The following is a 15,542-nucleotide window of genomic DNA, read 5'->3' on the forward strand; positions in this document are numbered from 1 at the left end:
CAAAAATAGGCATTTTGTTACAAATATACATCTGCCATGCAAGTGAATGGCATGCAGAAGATAACATGGCTACTGAGTAGTGGTTTCTATAGGGGGAAGCTCAGTGTGAGAGATGTAACCAAGCATTAGTAGGCAATCCTATGCAAATGAGGATAAGGATAGTGAATCCCAATTTTCCCTGCTATGTGAACCATGTCCCTAGAGTGTAAGAGTAGGATTAGGGGAGTAACAGAGTAGCAGATAGGTGACATCATGAGCGGGTATGTATCAAAGACTGTAAGCCCATTGGAGCAGAGTGGCATGTGTCTGCTGTGAGTTACTGAAGACTGAAAGAGGCGTATCCCTAGTTGTCTGAACTGAAAGCCAGAAACCGAAGGCATACACTGTGGCTACCATCAAAGTTTCTTGCAAAGATGCTTACACTGTGTGCACGTGTGTGCGAGCTTGTAAACCCGTGTAAGCCTGTGTAAGACTGTCTAAGCATGTGTGCGTGGATGTGCACCCGTCTAAGCCTGTGTAAGGCTGTGTGCACGCATGTGCACTTGTGTGTGTGTGTTTGCGCTTGTTTGCATGGAGCTGCCCCCAGTGGAAACAGAAAGGGAAAAGGAAGGAAAAGTAGTAGTAGAAAGTTAACCAAGGAGAAATAGCAGAGCTGCCAGGTGAAATCAATCAGAATCAGCCAATTACACAGGCAGTACACTAGCCCAGCCCAGCCCAGCACTTAAAACTCTGCAAACAACATTCCCCCATGTTTTACTCAGAAATACTGCAAAACTGCAGTATACAAAGAAAAGTGAAAACTTAAAAAGCTTAACTGAGACAAAAAATGTTAGGGGCTGCTATTGCTATTATAAGGCAACATGTGCAAGATGCTGAGGGTGGTGCCATTGCAAATGTTCCTGAGCAACCCACAGTGAGGAGACGGAGAAGAGTGCACAGACCCAGGGTAACATACCAGGGGCTACATGAGCTGGAAATAGTGGAGCACTATAGAGTGGACAGAGAGCTCCTGCAGCAAATTGTTGAGCTGTGTAGGCCACGCCTCACACACAGAGCCAACCGAGGGGAACCCATCCCAGTGGAAACTAAGGTATGTGTTGGTCTAAGAATACTAGCAACAGGTACCTTCCAGAGACCAACTGGTGATATGATGGGGATTTCACAGGCATCAGCATCCAGGGTACTGCACCAGTTCCTGAATGTCATGTCAGCACATGTTGATGATCATGTATATTTCCCCAATTCCTGTGAGGTATTGGCCAGCAATATGCGTATTTTCCAGCAAATAGCGGAATACCCTGAGGTAGTGGGTGAAATTGACTGCACGCACATACACATCAAAGCACAAGCCGGTGAGTGGGGTAGGGCCTACTTCAACCGCAAGGGCTTCAACTCCATCAACTGCCAGGTCATGTGCGATGCCCAGGTCATAATACTGAATGTGTGTGCTGGCTGCCCTGGAAGCTACCATGACTTCCATATCTGGCATCTGACGCAGCTGTACCAGACATTTGCAATGGGGACATCCCTGACGGTCACCTAGTGGGGGATGCTGGATATGCACTGGAGCAGTGGCTGATGACACCCATCAGAAATGCACACACACACCTGAACAAGAACTCCATAATGAACCACACGCACAAACACAAAATGTAATCGACTGTGTGTTTGGGATGCTGAAGTCATGGTTCCGGTGGCTGGACACACACTCGATTACATTTTGTGTAATGTAATTGAGTGTGTGTTTGGGATGCTCAAGTCACGGTTCCGGTGCCTGGATACATCTGGTGGAGCCTTGCAGTACTCACCAACTACATGTACCCAAATTATCATGGTATGTGCCATGCTACATAATATGATCCTGTGAAAACAGCTGCAGCAGGAACAGCATGGGGCAGGGCCAAACAGCCCCCACCATTGCCAAGGCCTGCACAGGCACAGTGTGACTCAGAGGAGGAACAACCTGAGCCTGCCCCAGTAGGCAGAAGGCATGCCCAGTATGCCTTGGCCTTGGCAAAGAGACAACGCATAGCACATACACTGGCTCAGTAGGAACCCTGGAAATGATACCGCTCTCTGACTCGCACATAAAATAAAAGGGATGCCTAACTCGACACTACCTGTTTTCAAACATGTATAGGGAGTGTAGTATGTGCATCCGATATAGGCAGCCCTGCAGCACCACCAGAGGCATGATTGCCATATTTTAAGCAATATAAAGCAGTGCTAAGCAGCATTTACCAATATTTAAAATATGTAAACAAAATTGCCTGTGCCAACTAGCGCAATGTTGGGCAACGTTGAGCAAGGTCAGGCAAAGTCATGCAAAGTTGAGCAAAGACAGGTAAACATGCTCATATTAGCTTTACTGTCCCTTAAGCAGTCTGGTCTGCCTAGCATGAAAATAAAAAGTAGTAATAGGGCTCAAACCCACGATACAGTGAACTATAGTCACAGTACTGAACCAATAAGCCATGATAGCATTTCAGTAGCACAGACACAGCAGGACAATTGTACAGTAATGCAAACACAAAGACATGCTGTAACATTGCATATGGGTAACCTCCCCCACAGGCCTATGCAGACAGAGAACATCAGGCCAGGCAGTGTAGGCTATGAAGTTGCAATCTAATATATGTGACATTGGACGCTAAGAAGTGTAGTACAGTAGTATGCCTCAAGCCAGTACGATAGGCAACAGTACAGACTGAAATGGTGTACCATACATAGCAGTGCAGGCATAGCAAATGTGTATAAGTGTCAGGTGAACCCCTCATCGTATGTACACCCACAGTAACAATCAAGTATTCCCCTGGGTAGAAATGTACAAAGAATAGCTTCCCCCACTGTATGTAGAAATGTTGATAAGTCTATGCAAAGCGTCTCATGGAAGCCCTGCAGGGACAGCATGATCCCTGTCGATCTATGACACAAAGGTGAGGCCTGCTGTAAAAATACAACTTGATTTTCCATACACATATAGTATAAATGTCTATACTGGGTGTGCTCACACACTCCAACAAATGTAGTGGATTTCATTCAGCATCACACAAAAAGGTCATACTGGGCATGCTCACACACTTAAAAAATGAAGCAAATGTCAGGCAACAACATACTGAAAGGTCATACTGGGCATGCTCACACACTTATGCCAAATACGGAGGTGATAATAAGGGATCTATGGACAAATGTGGATAGACATCTCTACTACCAGAAACACATTCACAAAGTTGTCATAAAATCATGCTATGTGTTCACACAAACTGCCAAGGTCTGTGCATGTAGGTCAAAGGAGGTTCCCAGTACTCATAGGTTCATAGGTTCATGGGTTTATACTAGGCTATCTGCCCTAAGGCATTTATAAGCCTAGCCCAAATTTTTGTGGCTTACGCCACCCCTTATATGAAAAAATACTGTGCCCATTAGTTTGTTGTGCCTCTGTCCAGCAGTGGCACAGAGATGATTCCTGGGGTAAACCTACGATCTCCCATCCACAGGTCAAGATTTCTCTTGAACAGAGCCAGCGAGGTGCTCTGCTCACATGGACCGGGATTTTATTCCACAGCATAGGGAGTCTCTGAGTGATAAATCTATCCCTCCAGCACGTCCTATTTATGTCCGTGCTAAGATTTAAATCGCTTGCTCTAGTGGTTTTGGTGGATTTGGATTTTTTGAGGTGGAGCATGTCCATTAATTCCGGGTTGGACATGGCCTTGTATGTCAGGCACATGTCACCTCTGAGCAGACGGTATGTGACTGAATAGAGCTGGAGTTTCTTCAATCTGGCAGCATATGACAGATTTTGGAGTCCCTTTATCCTTTTGGTGAGGAACTTTTGGGGTCTCTCCAATTGCTGCAGATGTCGGGTGAGATACATCCCGAATGGGGCATTGTACTCGATCATTGGTCTGATAAGTGAAGAGTACAGGGGAATAATGACCTCACTAGATCTGGATGTGAATCCCTTCATGATCAGGTGGGCAATGTAGAAGGTCTTTCTAACCACTTTAGCAATGTGAGTGTCAAAAGAAAGGCCACTGTCAACCTGGATCACCAGGTCCCTGATAACCTCTTCTGTGCTTAGTGGATTGCCACCTATATGGTAGCTTGGGGTTACCTTGTTTTTCCCGAAGGGTATGACTATACATTTTTTGGCGTTTAACTTCAGGCCATGGCTCTGGTACCAGCTATCTGTTTCCGTGAGTCCCTTCTGAAGGATATCCGTGTCCGATGCACTTTCCACTATGGCACCCAGTTTGCAGTCGTCTGCAAACTTTGTCAGCCAAAGTCATCCCATGTTGGCCTGTACTTCTGAGAAGTAGATGCCGAACAATAGGGGGCCAAGGACCGAGCCCTGTGGGACACCACTTGTGACCGGCTTGGAGTCGGACATAGCGCCAGCAACTCTAACCCTGTGGGTTCTGTCCTCAAGCCAGTTTGCAACCCATCTTGTGACATATGGGTTTACATTTAAGCTGGTAAGTTTTTCTACAATACCCGAGTGGGGTATTGTGTCAAAAGCCTTTGCAAGGTCAAGGTAGGCTGTATGGACTGCCTTTCCCTCATCAATGGTCTTGGTGACTGTTTCGAAGATGTCGACCAAGTTCAAAAGGCATGATCTTCCCTTGACGAAGCCAAACTGGGTCGGGTCCAATGTCTGCAAGTCCCCTATATCTTTGTTTATGAACTCCATTATGATCCTCTCCATAGCTTTGTAGGCTAGACTTGTTAAGCTTATGGGGCGGTAATTACCAGGGTCCATAGAGGCACCGCCTTTGTGGAGTGGGACCACAGTTGCCGTACACCACTCCTTGACTCATCAGTCATCAGACCCGTCAGAGAATACCACAACACACTTGTGATGATTCTGACTAGGCACGTTCAGCAGCCAGAAAGACCACTGAAGTACCCTAACAAGAGGACTACTGGCCTCAAACAGTAGCCCCATGCAACAAGACTGAGTGTAACCTAATCTGTACCCTGTTGCATACTGTCTACTCAGGAGATCTCTGCCCAACAGACAGGTCCATGTCATGGCTACACTCAGATCTGTTCTGAGTTACAGCTCAATGGCACTAAATATACAGACCCAACTGGCAACATCCTTGCAGATAGGAGCAGTGTTAACTGTACCCCTCTCTCACACATGAAAGAGCACATCTCTATAATGGAAGACTGCAAAGTTGCTGTCATCATGGCTGCACAGTTAAAAAACACTGTCCAAAGCCAGTATCACAGCAGCCATACTTCACAGGCTGTGTTCCACACAAACCACAGAATGAACAGGCACCACACTGATGTACCATGTGCAGTCATAGCCTCACCTCATGCTTTGTGCCTGTTGAATGGTGCACAGTGACGTTCATCCCACTACACAAGGGTGGAGACACCACAGACCCCAGGAACAATCGCCCCATTAGCCTGATGAGCACGCTCTTCAAGGCCATGGAATTTATCATCATACAACATATAAAAATTACATTTGTAATTCCCAAACCCTGGACCACAACCATGTAGGGATTGTAAAATGCAGATCATGTCACCTAAACCTGATAGATGATATTGAAGCAGTCAACAGAACTGTCGACAAGGGTAAGGTGATTCACACAGCCTATGCTGATCCTGCCATGGCTTACAACACCACTGCACACTCTGGAAATATAGATAAACCCACTAAACTAGGTATAAATTGCTATGCCACAAGATGTGCTGCCAACAGGCCTACTGACAGAAAACACACTGTGAAATTAGCAGACTCCAAGTATGACTTTGGACCAGTGATGAGTGCAGTACCACAAGGTCCAGTCCTGTGTCTTGTCCTGTTTAGTATCTACTTCCCTGAAGTAAACTTCAGCATGGAAGGTCTGTGGCTACTGAAGTTTCCAGAGGACTGCAAACTAGGAGCCATAATAGTAAACACTAAAGATGTGGACATCCTACAAAAGGGCCTCACTGAGACAGATGGCTGTTATCAAAGCCTTGGGCTCTAGCTCAATGCCTAAAGTTGCATTGTCATCCCCTTTGTTAAAGGCTCTGTAGCCAAGAATGACAACATAGGCGGTAGTATACTTAAAACTGAAAGTGTGACAAGAGACCTTGGGTCACAGGTGGACACTGGACACAACGGTGATAATCACATCCCCACAGTAGTCAGGAAACCCTGCTATGTGGCACACCCCATCACAAAATGTGTCTCATGCAGAATAGAAGAGGACATTGTTCCCCACTACTCATCACTCACTAGACTATAAAAGAGTACGCCACTTTTACTATGTACCTCACAAGCCAACTACAACAACTGGAAAGCCTGCAGCAATACCTCACAAAGAGCATTAGTGGCCTGAAATACATGCCATACACAGACTATCACAAAATGCTCCATCAGTACTCCCTTGCATATCGCCTACTCAGATGTGTTCACTGCCTAACATACAAAGCTATGCAGAGCTGTTGGACATGCTCCACATAAAACACTTACAATCCCTCTGACCATTGGACTCAAAACCATGAGTTAAATACAAAAGGAAGGGGTGTACACATTTACCTTATGGATACCCCCACCTCCAGGTTAGTGGCACAGCATGAGGCCTTGGAGACCATGCAAGTGCAACTAAGATTGTGCAAAGCTGCTCATCAGATTGTAGCCTTCTACAGATTACCTACCTTGTCACAGGAACCTCACACAGTATTCCTGAGAACAGTGGAAAATATCAAGGTCCTATCAAACAACATTATATGAGGTGATTACAACTACCCAAACATTGAGTGGGAGAATCACTTGTGTACGACGTCCATTGCCCAATGTTTCCTAGAGTTTAAAAGCTCTAACACCCTGGAACAGCTGGTCACCATGGCCACTAGAGGTGACACTATACTGGACATGATCATCACCAACATGGGGTACCAGTGTTCCACAACAGAGATAAAATCCTCATTGGCAATATCAGATCATAAAGTAATCACACTGGACATCCACATCACGCACCCCCACCCAGCCAATGAAACCACCATGAAGACATTTTCAAAAGCAAACTGCACACGTCCCAAGACAAAAGTGGAAGGTTCTAAAGACCTCTTGCTATAGGAGAATGGTATACAATCTGGCAAATCAGTTACAAGTGCATCCTATGAGCATCTACAGGGATGCATGGACTGAGGCATCACAAATAAAACCAAGATGCACTCCTCCAAAAATAAGAAAACAATCTGGTGGTCGTTGGCCATAAATAAGCTAAACAACAGAAGGAGGAAACTAACACCCGATAGAGCCAACTTCACTAAAGGAAAGGCATCACTGATCATTATTAGGAAGTAGCAATGATTGCTCATGGAATAATTCAAGGACACTGTCAAAAGACAAATTGCCAAGGACTGTAAGAATAACAACTACAAAGCCTGCTGTAGCTTTACCAGACATTTAGGTGTCAACTTCCAAATATGCTGTCAGCTACTGACAAATGGCAAGGAATACACTGAACTAACTTTCATTTGACACATCCTGGGGGACAAGTTCAGTGTAAACCTCCCCCCATCACCCCCAAAAGGGTCTGTGTCCATCACAGAAGGATGCAGAGCCCCAGACGTCATGGACATGCAGGTAAGAACAGCCCTCTCCAAAGCCAAGAACACAGCATCAATGGGAATGGATGGTGTCCCAGGCTGCATCTTACACTAGGCCCAAAAGGAACTACACCCCCCCCTACATTCACTGCCCAGACTCAATCGTACCACAGGGTATGTACACAAAGAATGGCATAGACTAACAGTCATCCAGCTCCACAAAGGTGGTGCCACAAAAGAACCTGGAAACCATTGCCCTATATGCCTACTCAGCCTGGTCTACAAAGCTATTGATCAAATTGTCATGGAACCCATAAACAGAGACAATGGGGACCTCCAGACACTGGACTCTACACAAGCTCACCTTGTTAAAGGCATATCCTGCCTCCTAAACATAGTTGACTTACTTCAAACAGTCACCAAGGACATAGATGGTTGTGAAAGTAGTCCACACAGCCCACCTGGACCTCACTAAGGACTTTACTCACCATTCCCCACTCTGTCATCATGGACACACTTACCAGCCTGAACATCAACAGGTATGTCACAGGATGTGTGGCCTAGTGTCTCTCAGATCAAACACACATGTTCAAAGTTGCGGGTGCCATGTACGACTGTAAGACAGTCACAAATGGCATCCCACAGGTCTTGCTCCTGGGACCCCACCTGTTCAGTGGACACTGCTCAGAGGTACAGGCAAGCATGGGAAGAGTATGGCTGAACAGGTTTGCAGATGACTGCTAACTGTGGTCCATAATAGACTCAATGGCTGACACACACATCCTCCAGAAGGGGCTTACAGAGTCAGATAACTGGTGTCAAAACAATGCCCCAACAAGAATGACAAAGAATGCATAGTCATCCTGTTTTGCTAAACCAAAGCGCAAACAAATTACCACATAGGTGATACACCAGTATGTATGGAGAAAGTCATGAAGGCCCTGGGGACACAGTTAGATAGTGAACTCTCCTTTGATGATCACATGGCCAAAGTGTTCAGACATTCCTTCTATGTAGCCCATCCATTGTCACCTAATGTAACCCACTTTGTCTAGTCTGATGATGTCACCATCCTACAAATTTACCTGTCGAAAAGATAGCTCACAGTAATGTGTATAGCGCGTCATGTAAATGCGTATTCCTATAGTAACATAAAGCAGTTAGGTAGGGGTTTGGATCCTGCACTTGAAAGGTGTGTGTTTGTGTGCGTGATTTCCTTGGAAAGGAGCAACCTTTTTGGAGAGTAGTCAAACACCTTAAAAGTGGTATACTAATCTTTGTCAGGTCTGATGATGTCACCACCCTACAAATATACCTGTGGAAAGAGCACTCACAGTAATGTGTATAGCATGTCGTGTAAATGCGTGCTCCTGCAGTGACATAAAGCAGTTAGATAGGGGCTTGAATCCTACACTTGACAACTGTGTGTGTGTCTGTCTGTGAACTCCTTGGAGAGGAGCAATGTTTTTGGAGAGTAGTCAAACACTTTAAAAGTGGTATACTAATCTTTCTCAGGTCTGATGTTCACCACCCTACAAATATACCTGTGGAAAGAGTACTCACAGTAATGTGTATATCACGTAGTGCAATTGCGTACTGCTGTAGTGATATAAAGCAGTCAGGGAGGGGTTTGAATCCTGCACTTGACAAGTGAGTGTGTGTGCTCTATGTTTGTGAGGCTGTTAGTCAATGGGTTTTGCTTTTACTACTGTATGACACCAGTATGTGCATTGCACATGTGAGGTAGCTGTGTGGCAAATACATATAAGTACATGTGACCTCAATTATTTCATATATGGGAACCCTGCTTTCTCCAAGAACATATCTGTCATCTATTCAAGAGTGTGCTGCTGCTTTCCGGACCTTAGGTCACATCTGTATGTTTGTGACAAGGCCAGCTACTGCAGTGATCTCTGGCCTAGGTTAACTGTGTCACACACACTCATTATGGTTTCTATAGAATTGTGTGAGTGAGTGTTTATGGCCGAGGTAGGTGTCAGACCTGTTCAAACACAGCAGGGACTATCACTGATGGCTATTCATTATAGGTGTACAACAACCTTTGTGGATATGCATGCAGACCCCTTATTGCTTATGTGATCCACCGAGGGATTTAAACATACCTTCGGAAATATGATTATCAAAGGAGATATGACGTACCACTTGGTTGCATGTACACATCGGTACCTGTTCTTCATGTTGGTAGCTACAACCTATGTGGTACTGTGGGGATACTATGTTCTGTAAAGGTGGATGACTATGCTTTGGTTGTCTTATAGCTTTACAGCATGGGTTTGACAACAGGGATCTGTCTGTGTGATACCCTTGTGGAGGATGTGTGTGTCATCTGGAGAATGCATTATAGGCCACAGTATGCATCACCACACGTGGATGGCCATATCCCTACCGTTATTGCTTGTACCTAAGAGAGCTATATGCCAAACAGGAGTGGTCTCAGTAATGTGTGCAGGTGAATACCACTGGTTACTGGCATAGTATAGTACCTGAAGTGTCCAAATGTTACTGTGTGTCCTACATCTGTGTGTCAGTTGTCAAGACATCATCTAACGATTGGTTATGGTCAGGCTGTTGAAGTAGTGTATACTACCAGAATGCAAATCAATGACAGATATTAACAGTATCACCCACAGCACAGTGTCTAACCATGTCATACACACATGTGTAGTCAGGTTCTGGAATGTGTGTATTACAATGCATACTGGCCACCAATCGAGACTATGGAGTGTTACTTTGTAATACAGGGCATATCACCCTGCCCATGTGTCCACTATGCACATTAATGCAGACAGTGCACCTCCACCATGTTCACAAATGTACACCTGCAAATCTGTGCCACACACATCCCACACATACTATCCACTCTCTAACACATGCTGCCAATACTACACACATCAGCCAAGTGGCACGTGGGTGGACTATACACTATTGGAACTAACACTGGTGTGAACATTACTACATTGACAATCATAGCTTACATGCATCATACCTGCTCAGCCACACCTTCAAGCATATCATTACACTCTACTGCTGACAACATGCTAACATTGCTATACTGCTATAAAGTCACCCTGTGCATCAGCACCATGGTAGCCTGTTTCTGCATCGATGTCACACATGACAGGAGGTGGCACAGGCTTCATCATATGCACAGGGTGTGTAGTTGGTTTCCCAGAGGCCTACTGTGAGCCATACAATTGACATGTATGTGTGTGTGTGTGTGTGTGTGTGTGTGTGTGAGGGCCAAGAGTACTGCTATGGGCCAATGTTGATGTAATGTGTGCGTGTATGTGGTAGCCCTAGGTGTGTTGTTTATGTGTGTGTCTGCATGCACACAGTTCCACCATGTGGCTGCCATATATGGGTATTTGTGGGACAGCCACAGACTGTACATGCCAGGCTTTACAGATCATCATCTCTGGCCACGGATACGGTACCTATGCCTGGAAGGGGTGCTACTGACACTATCAGGTACTAAGCCTGACTGGGTACTATCCCCAGAGGTAGATGGATGTGCACTGGACCCAGGTCCCTGCTGGGACTGTCCAGAGCCATGTGCACATGGTCTTCTAGGACGGTCTATGGACAGCCCAGCCCCAACATTGCTGGGGCTGGTACTGGCACTACGGGAGCAGCTGTAACTTTAGGGATGTCTGCGGCAACTGCCAGCTGCTGATGTTGCTGGCATATGTCCACGTCGACGTCTCACCCGTCCCGCACTGTCCTGACACATGGACATGACATTGCGGAGGACATCTAATGTCTCACCCCAACGTCTATCCATGACCTCAGTGTAATTACAGATGGCACCTGGTAGGTCATGGATACTGTCATTTAATGCGGTGTTATGTGCCCTCTGTGCCCTTAGTCCCTGTCTGGTATACTGTTCCATACGTGCCTGTGCCTCCATGACAGCCTGGAACATGCACAAGGTTGTAAGACCTGTGGCACGTCTGCCAGTGGCATGATGGCCAGCAGTGCTCCAACGAGAACCCCTGGACATCTGCCTATGTGGTACCCTTCCAGACGTCTAGGTATGGCTGCTGTGTTGGGATGCATGTGCCATAGATACCACACTGTCCTGGCTAATGCCAGCTATATGCTGTCCCTCAGCTAAGGGCATTGGTGATGGATGCATTGGCAGTATGACTGTGTGCATGGATGGGGTGGACACTTGTGTACTGTCAATTGTTGGCTCAATGACAGACCCTGGCAAACATGCCTGTGCTTCAACACACCTGTCATCATCATCACTATCATGCTCAGTGACATGAGTTTCCCTGCTGCAGTGAACCAGCCCAAAATCAGAACCTGTAAGAGGGAGACCGGAAACACACTTTACGACCTGTACATGATGTCTGCACACATGCACACACGCACACATGAACACATGCACACATGCACACATGAACACATGCACACATGCACAGATGAACACATGCACACATGAACAGATGAACACATGCACACATGCACACATGCACACATGAACACATGAACACATGCACACATGCACACATGAACACATGCACACATGCACACATGCACACATGCACACATGCACACATGCACACATGAACACATGCACACATTAACACATATACACTCCTCACTACAACAGACACACACAGACACACACACCACCAGTAATCCAGAACATACTCAATAGCGTGTGATGGTGGGGTACAGTATCACAAGCCAAACATTTATATCAAACATGACAGCATGCAGGATGTGTGATGCTCAACAGCATACAGTGTTAGTGTAGACAGCCTGTGCTAATAACAGTATACATGGCTTTGATGCATGTGTGTTTTGTTCAGTGATTGGCCTCACCCTGGAAAGCAATGTGTACATGGACACAACATTGCTGTGCAAGTATTAACATCTCTGCAATGTCCTGTGCACCATCACTCACAGTTATACATACCATGGCTGGATGTGTATCAGTGTGTCACATAGATATCCATTTCTGATTAGAGCATCTGTGTCTTTAGCAGACAATTGTGGACACAGGTTTGGCACATGCAAACTGTGTATACACACAGGATAAGTGGTGCATGTATACCTGATGGAATACCATTGCTCAACATAGACATTGCACAGTTGTTATGGTGAGTGTAGGACATATTGTGGACATGCTAGTGCCAAGCATGACATGGCATGCTACCACACAACTGCAACATTAAACTTCACACATACACAATGTGTGTCATGTGACCTATACACTCAACAGTATTACAAGACATGTGTGTCACTATGTACAAATGGTGATTGCTATGCAGATTGTGTATCAGTGCATATGTTTGCACACACCAACATTGAGGTGCATAGCAATTAATGATATGTGTGGTACTGTGACCACTGTAACTGGATGTGGTATAGTACCATGTGACATCATCATGCAGCATCATGTGGCCACTCAAGGCTACTAATGTGTGCCAGACCAGCACATAGCATGCTGTACCTGAACTCCAGTACCATGCTACATTCACCATTACATGGACAGTTGTTACATGGGTTCGTAAGGTGCACAGTAGGGGGCATTACCTAACATGAATGTGTTATGTGTTGAAGAGTGTCACACAGCCACATGAGAGGACTCTACCCCTCAGGTATGTTATGTCTGCTGTGTGGATGACATTTAGGATACTGAAGTGTGACCTTACAGCGTGTGTATGAATACGCCATGTGTAGCATGTTAACATGTACTGCGTGTGACACAGTTGTGTGTGTTGTGTGCATGTGTATCGACTGTGCCTATCCAACGTCCACTACAGTGTTGCCACAATTGTGTGGGATGCTCTGTGTATTGCATGTGTTTGAATCAGCTACTTATGTTACTGAGATGTGCATAGTCTCACAGCAAACATGCACAGCATGTATTATGCGCTGGTGTGTGACGTGTACATGGCCTACACCTCACCTATGACATGCACATTTATTTAGCAATAATAAATGTAGAACACACTCACCAGCATGGGTCTGCTGCCTTGCTGTCACACCAGAGGGACCTACAAGGGTATGAGACAGTTTGTCAGTGGCAACAACTGTGGCATTGCTACTGTGCGTTTGCAATCTTACAGTAGTACGACTGTTGACAGTCACAGGCCTGCATATTATATTCCAAAATATTATTATTGCACAACACTAGGCACCACATCTTGTAACTACACACTACACATCTCACATAAGCATGATCTACCAATAGAGGTAACAGCACTGTACAGCTATGCCATGTTACCTGCATGCTCCATGTCAACTTGCTGGGTGGCTCCGGTCTCCATGATGATGCATGTCAGTTGTTGTTGTTGCTGTTGTTGGCCAGGAGCCAACTGGATCTGGAGCAGCTCCTCCACTCTGGTGAGGGGGATGGATGGCTACCCCACCACCTGTGGCAAGCTGTTGTCTACAGATATCAGACGCATGCTGCCGGACATGTCTAATTAAATCATTGCAGTGATGGCGTACCTGCTCATATGTCCGGTTATGCATGCCTATGTCATTTACCCTACGGACAAGATCTTGCCACAGTGCAGTCCACTCATGCTGTTCCTGGCTGGTTCTTGAGAACAGCATGGTGTAGTGTTGAACCATGGTGTCCGTTATCACTTCATCCTCTGCTGTGGTTTATGAGGGATCATGATGGTGGGCCATAACCCTGGAAGACAAAGAAACAATGTGTGAGCAAGTCAAGTGGCACACTTAATATTCTAAAGTACGGATATCATTTAACTACCATATATAGCAACCTATTGTCTGTCAAAGGATACACACTTTCAATACCACATATCAGTGCTCAACCCACAACTGCCTGACAGTGCCTGGCACACTCCATATATCAAACCATGTTCTGCATAGCAACAAAGATAAACCAGTATGAAAGACTATACAACAGGATATGGCACACTGTATGTGACACAATGCACCACCTAGCCACAGGGGGTATATATCATGCTAATGCATAACATAACATGAAATCCATTGCAATGATTGTAGGGTCCAGTCACAGTATTACCAGCATACCACACTAGTCATTGATAGTAAACCCCTGCCTAACATATGTGCTCATTCATCAATATGGGTGCCATACTGCTGTACTACACTATACATGTTGCTAGATACACACCTATATCCTGTAACACACATATGACCGAGGCCATGGTACTGGCATACACACACACACATCAGACATACATACCAGACACAAAGGTATGGCAACACACATGACCTTTACCTGTGTACCATACAGTACTGTGTGCCAGTAGTTACAAGACCTTATGCCTGAGGTATGTCATTTGGAGGACTATGGGGAAAAAACAAGACAGTGGTTCCAGGACATGTGTACATACACCTTACTGTGCTGTTTAGGCATACAGCTTCAGGTAGTACTACAGTTCATTCAGGGGTTGGATTCACCAGCAGTAACACTCAATAAGCATACATGTACTGCTGTAGCCTACAATGGGGCACCCCAGTCGACACCAACACACTACATCAGACTGTCTGGCATATTGCTTTTTGTGCCTAGCAATAGCATACACATCTTTTGCTGGGATCGCAGCTAGGACACTACATACCATGACAGAAACAGTTTCCCACATAGCTATAACACATATACAGAACTCGGACACATTCACCAACACATTCACCATCACACTCAGTCAACCTCACAAAGCAATTATTGTAACAGGTACATGTGGGTGTGTATCAGTTCGCAGGTAGGTTATAGGCTATTGGCCCTAGGACCTATAGATGTCTAGCCATATGCTACACTGGCCTTTGACACACGGGTGATTTCATTTCATGTGGCCCTGTCAAGCAGAGCCACAGAGGTGATTCCCGGGGTGTATTCACTATCTCACACACAATCATCAGGTTTATATATGACGACTGCTAATTAGGAGCTTTGTTTGCTATTGATAGGTGGTTTGTGACAGGGTATGGGATGTCTCTGAAATAGG

Source organism: Protopterus annectens, chromosome 2.part2 (assembly GCF_019279795.1).
Source record: "Protopterus annectens isolate FY-2018-M chromosome 2.part2, PAN1.0, whole genome shotgun sequence".
Lineage (NCBI taxonomy): Eukaryota > Metazoa > Chordata > Ceratodontiformes > Protopteridae > Protopterus > Protopterus annectens.